The sequence below is a fragment of the Mizuhopecten yessoensis genome, unplaced genomic scaffold (genome assembly GCF_002113885.1).
Source record: "Mizuhopecten yessoensis strain PY_sf001 unplaced genomic scaffold, ASM211388v2 scaffold10879, whole genome shotgun sequence".
In the NCBI taxonomy this organism is placed as follows: domain Eukaryota; kingdom Metazoa; phylum Mollusca; class Bivalvia; order Pectinida; family Pectinidae; genus Mizuhopecten; species Mizuhopecten yessoensis.
The window spans coordinates 357,174-365,309 of NW_018408767.1; the positions used below are offsets into that span (position 1 = coordinate 357,174).

The 8,136-nt window shown below is 38.0% G+C and overlaps 1 protein-coding gene across 3 annotated transcripts in view; it reads right to left on the bottom strand.

Annotated features, from left to right (window-relative positions):
* LOC110463218 overlaps positions 1-8,136 on the bottom strand; it is a 31,453-nt gene that overhangs the window by 15,680 nt on the left and 7,637 nt on the right. Inside the window, exon 1 of one of the 3 annotated variants that reach the window (XM_021517630.1) lies at positions 5,803-5,922. The exons of 1 other annotated variant lie outside the window; for it this stretch is intronic. The gene's annotated coding sequence lies outside the window, so the exon portion shown is untranslated. Of the gene's footprint in view, positions 1-5,640; positions 5,923-8,136 lie in introns of those variants that run through there. One more of the 3 variants, XM_021517627.1, reaches the window with a different exon arrangement.

The window sequence follows — 8,136 nt, forward strand, 5'->3', positions numbered from 1 at the left end:
CCCCCCTGTATGGTAGTCAGATGAGCGGATACCTACCATGTATAGACGATTTAATTGGTAAGCTATACCTTCGTTCCATCTTTTCCATTCGAGGTGCAATGTATGTAACAACTTCACAGAGATTACGTTGATTAGAACCAACAAGCCTACATGGTTCGGACATGCGTTCGACCCTAAATGACCACTTGCATCAATCAAACGTGTTTACAGTTACAGCGTTCTAGTTCTACAGGTGCGCGTCGACAATTTTGTTGATAACGACTGCAGTCCGTTTTGCACAGTCGGCAGAATTGATCGAGTGCAATTCTACACTAACAACGGCCTGTAATATCAGGTTTTGGTACTTTTTATTGATTAATGGTAAAAAAATCAATAGTGCAGTGCAAGCTGATATGTGTACAGGACTCGAGTCCCGGTGATATGAATGCCTCTTTATTATATAGGTTGCTGTACGCGTGTTAAACTTTGAACTTGCATTTAAAACACGCATCGTATCGGTGCTAATGACCGTATGTTAATAACGATATTAATATCGCTCAATATTATTTGAACGAATCAGCACAATTCATTCTATTTTATCAATTACCCTACACGTATAATTGTGATTTTTATAAGACCGAACTGAACTAGACAACAGAAAATATTCACAGAACGAAAATACAAACACCTAAACAAAATGAGAAGCAACATGAACATATGAAAGGCGCCATGTTGAACGGTCATATAAAGTTGATGGGCTATTTTTACCACGTGTCGGGGGAGTAGTGTGCACGGACTGGTAGCCAGGCTAGGCTAACAATGTCCTTCGTCAGCGTCACGTGGCCTGCACATGACCCCGGTGTATCAAAAAGTATCAAGCTAATGATATATTTAAGTAGAAATGATAGCCTTAACATTATCATACATGAAAATATTCCTAACGGATGATTTTATTGAGTCGACATCTGGTCGTTTTTTGTACTCCACAATAACGATCGTTTGCATGCTAACACCGGCGTTCTGGTAGTCCTGTCTTGTCGTCCTGCATACTGATTAATTACCGTGACATACGTATAGATAAGGATATATACAGATTGATATAAACAGACATGTACATAGTAAGACTATAAAACCTATTTATGTCGATTGATTGATCTGTACATCCATAACCCGTCAGCAAGCTATAGGATGATCACCATTAACCAGACAATACTCAATCAGACCATAGTCTCCTTTACGATAGCACTATACACCATTATAGTGATTATACTGTCTCTATATACATGTTGACACTATTACTTACCAATAATATAAGTTTGTTAGTAAGAGTTCACATATCTTTACTCTATGGCGGCAATATAGATTACATGTCTAACCATTTTCTTCGGGTTGGTAAGCATAGATTGTATACAGATTTATATAGCACAACCAGTAAAATGTTTATGCGTGACGTTCCGATGACTAGTAGATATCACCTTCATCAGACAAATAATTTCGCGTTGTCATCTACATCAGACATAAATCTTGTCTCATGAAGGTAACAGGGTACATATCGTACTAGTCATCGAAACGTCAAATAAGTATGTATATAACTTAGTCGCCTCTTCCAACCGTCAGGAGGAGAGTATATCGGGTGAAATTCAAGAGTCATTCAATTCACTTGATCGGTCGTGGACCGCTTACATTTTTTTTACAATTTGGCACATTCTCGTTTATACATTCAATCGACCCGACAAAGAGTGAAGTGAATTTGAATGGTTATAAATGCTATCATTTTATGCGGGATTTACGGCATTATACGAAATCGCGTGCAAGGAATTAATTATCATATATTTATATCTATGTTATGACGATCTTAAGAGCTGTGTGTAGTCTAGTCAGTATACGACAAGCTCAGCATCGCGTCAACATGACAAGATCATCGGAGCATGTATTTCTTGGAAATATTTTGATTTCGCTCACAAAATTGATGACGTTCAGTTGACACCACCCAAAAGCATCAAAGAAACAAGTCATCGGTACAGAAATAGATGAGGTGAAATGACTGCTTCTGTGTCCCATACTTCAAAGAAAACTGATGGAAACATAGAATAATCTTATACTCAATGAAAAGATAAATATTAGAAACACGGAAGTACATAACGCCATGAACGCTTGTTGCATCATGTCAAAGAAAGAATATGTAATAAAATAAGGCATACTGGGGCCCCTTGCATAATGCGAGGCAATTTTGTATTTTCTCATAAAACGATACAGTATAGAGGAGCACCTTTAGTCATACCTCAGTAAAATATCCGCAAAAAGGAAAAGAGAGAACGCGGCACCTTGCCTTATCCCAGCTAAACTTACTATGTCTATTATAAAATAAACATTTTGTAACAGTGCTGAGTGGTGGTAACTTTCACCTCTGTAAAAGCTTATTTTAGTTACAGCAGGTTAGGAAATGACGATCAATTGCTTCTAATTTTAACATCAAGGCAAAACGTTCGATACCACGCTCAGAACATTACCTACAGGCTGTCACCAGGCAACACCATTTAACAGCTTCACGAGAAGAGGATACCTGGAGAGGACGTGGTGACATTAAATCGTGTAGCTGTGTTAACCACATACTAGACCACTCTATCACATGTCTCGAGAGACAGGAGGAATCATGCGAAGTGTCTTATCAGCTGATACTCGAGTAAAACACACTACGCCTGGAGCATGTAAAATGTATAGATACCGAGTTGAATCCGGTGTCCATGTGTGGTGCTCATATTAAATGCTTGAATGTACGTATGACTATAAAATATAAAGTTTTATGCAGGATGTTTACCTGTGGTTAGAGGCTATTTAGTGTGGTTATAATTATTCACAGTTTCTATATATGACGATTACGATGCTATGTCGCGTGCTGGCCTTCGGCGTTTTGTCTAACCTCAATGGTGTGATTCATTCTCAATTTAAATGAGCTTATCTTCGTCTGTTTTAATTAAAATACAGCCGGTTTATTTACCTGCATCTCGAACACACCTGGATATAATAAAGTACCTTACTGCAGATCTGCGTGAAAACAACAGATTCTTTACTGTCAGTGTGATAAGTAATAATAAAATTGTACACAAAGAGTGAAAAATGGACAGGACGCGAGATTGTATATATATTATTGAGTAGAAGTATCCTAGTCAGCATACAATATCAACTTAAATTGGAGAAGAAGAAAAACAGTTTGTGACAACAATTCAAAACATGTTGATATCGTTAATGAGGCCAAATTGTGTCGGGTAAATACAGGTATATTATAAAGCTATTGCTATCTATCAAATCATGGTATCTATATCAAATAAACTATCTCATAAAACTGAAATGGTCGTTTATGCAATATCATATACGCCTTAACTACATCATTTTAATACGGATGATACATACATATATATATGGTCTTACGCGCTGGGACGCAATTTGATAAGGGTGAAATATTATGACAGGTGAATATCATTTATATTCAGGGTATAGTAAGTAAGTTATAGCCAGACAGAGATCAGATGCATGACCCAGAAGAATGTCAATACACCCTCCGACACGCGGGTGTACCATTATGGGAAGATAAGATTACAATTATCTGCACTTTTCGTCACCAGTGGAGCGTGGAGGGACGGATTGTTGGCATTCTCAGTATACATACAGATGTTTGAAGGTAAAGGATTATATGGAAGTTTTTCAAAACATTCACATGACGTCGAAATAAAAGTTAGACATGATCATCCCACACCATTTTGTCATCTAGCTAACTGCGATAATGTAGCTTTCTGACGACGAGAGATTTTTTTTATATTGCGTCGTCAGAGGCCGAAGCAGAGGAGACCGGGTATTAATATTAGTACTAAATATAGCTTGTAGTTGATCGATCATGTACAAATGTTATATGAAGGAAGTTGTATTACATGTACGTGCGTCTGCTTGGGATCGAACCCGTAACCACAGACTTTCTAATCGGGCACTCAATCATTGCGCTAAAGAGAATTTCTCTCTATAGTTGAAGTCAGTGAGGTAGCGTCGACACTATGTACAATGCACATCATTAACACAAGTAAAACCTGGATACACGAGTTTTGATCATCATTTACCAATTAGGGAAGATTGGGTCGTTATAACAAACAAATGCTCATTACTTCTGATACGTCATGGAAGAGGACAGACTAGGGTGTGTGTGTGTTTGTGCGTGTGTGTGTGTGTGTTTACCGTATCACCAATAGCATTATCACATGCTAACCTCCCGGGGACATAAACAAGTAAACATAGGCTGCCTATAGCTAATTACTAACGTGTACGTGTCAACGTAATGAATGTGTACATGATATACACACGCATGTAGGGCAATGATATACAATCATCGTGCACGTGCATATACGTGACTGACAGTTTGGTGGGTAAGACATGTAGAACTCCACCTACGTACTGTCAATAGGCGCTGATCAAGTTTTGCTCTTATTTTAGAAAGACTGTAAATGAAACCAGTTATTTTTTACAGCCAAAACCAGCCTTCTTCCCCTAGCCAAAAGGGTTCTTTATTTTCCCAAAATGAGGGGGAAACGGCGAATATTCCAACAATTTTAATAGAACAATTGCTCTATTTCCCAAATTAAGATTAAAAAAACCGGAAATGAAATCTCAACTCATACAAGATCACGTGGTGTTGACAGAATGCTACTTGATACCATTCTGTCAACACCACGTGATCTTAGCGATCTAGTTTGTTGTACAATATATCTCGCGGCACACACCGGAATTGTTACTTGGACTTTCTTCTGTAATTGTCAACACGAAACTGTACAGTCGTATAGTTTATATCATTATTGCGTTGTCAGTTACAATACACATATCCTGGGACATTGAACAGTAGTATTGTACTGCCCTGTACGACATGAACTTCCTAACGCTTCCGTGTCAACATTTGGCATTTCAATAATTCAATAAAAAAAAGTATGTGCTGAATTAATTGAATTTGAATTGTAAATTTGAATATTTGAATATTTATGCAAATGATGTAAAGGGAAAACATTTTCGACAAGCGTTTTTGCAATAACACAGGTATAGCCTGGCTATTTCAGTGTTCCATTATAAAAGCACATAGGGACATACATGTACTTCAATCTAAGAGACGGGCACTGTTATATAAGTATGGCCGGTGTCTGGGGGAGAAGGGGAAGCTTAAACAAGGAACTAGGAAAACAATTAACGCACAATACATTGTAATATTGTATTGACACGTGGACACAATTATTGTTGTACGGACATGTGGACAGAACAATACACTACACCGTTATAATCACGTGGATATGTGGACACATCATCATACAATGTAACATTCACATTTCCTTGTAACTTTACCTTTCTATCGCGAACCTGGCCATCTGAAGGAGTACTGAAATATAGTTACACCTTCATTGATGTAAAATGACCTAACCGTGGATGTTCGTGTTAGCAGCACACCATGGAGTTCAGTACTGTATAAGCTCTATGTTATTGGCAGTACAGGTGCACTATTGAATAAGGCTTACTGTAACTAAGACTTTTTAAAAGTGAAAGAAATAAACGGTTTTAAAAAGTCACACATGAACTATAAATAACAAGGGCTGTAATTATATCAATAGTCAAGGCTGTAATTAATTAACTCACCTATTAGGTACGTATACATATCCTCGTTAGACTTACACTACACATCCGTCAGTCGAGGTGTACGAGACGTCCTACCACGCTTACGTATACTGGTAACAGTAAGCCGGTAGGTATACTATAGATGTATACTATAGAGGTATATTACCTGTGTGTAGGACATACCTGTGTGCTTGTATAGTGGAGGAGTGCCGCAGTGTTCTATCGGGCGTGGAAACGGGGCAGACAATAACAGCTACGGTAAATGTTCGCAAACCAGCAATGTTACAACTCGGCGGGACGAATCTGTTGTTAAAATTTCATTTAATTCAATTTAATTCATTCACCCCTACAGTTTAAAATAGACAGTCTTTGATTTGGTAAGGTTCAAATATGACTTAAGTGGTGGGTGAATGGGTTAAATCGTTTCGCGATTCAGACTGCTTGGTTATCCTAAAAAAAAAATATGAACGAAAGATGATACTTCGCTGTAGTGAGCTCGTACCATGGTAGATGTCTCAAAATGGCGACGGGCTAACACGCTTCGTATGTGTACACATGATCTTTCTGAAGATGCTGTAGGCTCTTGTTAATAACACCTTTGTATTATGTCGTTATTTTTCTTTAAATCCAACGGCCACGATCAATACCAATCTAGCTTTTATGTATATAAGCTGTAATAATGTATCCCTCTATTATATATATCTGCGCTCCGAAAACACGAACATCTACCGTAGAACGTTAGAAACTGTAATGGGATGGCTTTTAAGAGACATTTAAGACCGTGTTCTGCTGTCAGGAAATCTTTGTATGCACATTTGTTAGAAGATTCCGAAGTGTTAACATAAAGACAAGCGATTACTGAACCGTATCGCATTGATACTCACCAACCATCACCGATAACAATCGGTAAAACTCGGCCGATTCCGTTACCTCTAACGGAATGTGGAGGTATGACGAATTTGAACACAACCCTAAGAACTGTTTTTACTTTACAATTGATTTAGCATGAATTGTACTATAAATAAATGAAATTAGTATAATGCTATTTTACAACTGATTTTTACGATCTAATATTTCGCTTGATCTCAAACAAATCAATTCCTTATCAGGTGAGCCAGACCACAGGAAATCAACTTAAGTAATAAATCATCAGGCAAAACCACAACTACTGAAATATTGATAGTCCACGGGGTGTTTACCGGCCTCACTGATTGATATGGAGTACTACAGGTGACCACACGGTAGTTCGGACACACAACAATTATACATATCAATTAGTCATTTCTACCTGTATAATCAATCAAAATTAATTACACCTTCCTCGGAAAAAACAAAACGTGTAAAGATATATTTGGGTCATGTGATCACAGGGTAATTTGCATACATTTTGTGTTGTTATGCACTTTTGAAACAAATTTATTCAGAAGAATTTACAATGCATAATTACTGTATCGAGTGATAAATTATAACGGATTTCACAGGAGCATTAACATGTCTTAATATGGGTCTCTGAACAATTATACTACAACGGTCGACATTTCTGATGCATTACTCTTAAAACCAGCCTTCAGAAATTATATTTGAGACACAATATGTGCCATGATAAGTTCATTAAGTAATATAATTAAAATAGGTCAGGTATCGTCGAGTTAATGTGGATGTCTCTATCCTCGAGTAAGTGTGGATGTCTCTAGCCTCGAGTTAATGTGAATATTTGAGACACAATATGTGCCATGATAAGTGCATTAAGTAATATAATTAAAATAGGTCAGGTATCGTCGAGTTAATGTGGATGTCTCTATCCTCGAGTTAATGTGGATGTCTCTATCCTCGAGTTAGTGTGGGTGTCTCTATCCTCGAGTAAGCGTGATTGTCTCTATCCTCGAGTAAGTGTGGATGTCTCTATCCTCGAGTTAGTGTTAATGTCTTTGTCCTCGAGTTAGCGTTACTCTATCCTCGAGTAAATGTGGATGTCTCTACCCTCGAGTTAAAGTGGATGGCTCTATCCACGAGTTAGTGCGGGCGTCTCTATATTCGAGTTAAAGTGGGTGTCTTTATCGTCGAGTAAGTGTGAATGTCTCTATCCTCGCGTAAGTGTGGATGTCATCTTCGAGTTAAAGTGGGTGTCTTTATCGTCGAGTAAGTGTGGATGTCTCTATCCTCGAGTTAAAGTGGATGTCTCTATCCTCGAGTAAGTGTGGATGTCTTTATCTTCGAGTTAAAGTGGATGTCTCTATCCACGAGTTAGTGTGGGTGTCTCTATATTCGAGTTAAAGTGGATGTCTCTATCCTCGAGTTAAAGTGGATGTCTTTATCGTCGAGTAAGTGTGAATGTCTCTATCCTCGAGTAAGTGTGGATGTCTTTATCGTCGAGTAAGTGTGAATGTCTCTATCCCCGAGTAAGTGTGGATGTATCTATCCTCGAGTAAGTGTGAATGTCTCTATCCCCGAGTAAGTGTGGATGTATCTATCCTCGAGTAAGTGTGAATGTCTCTATCCCCGAGTAAGTGTGGATGT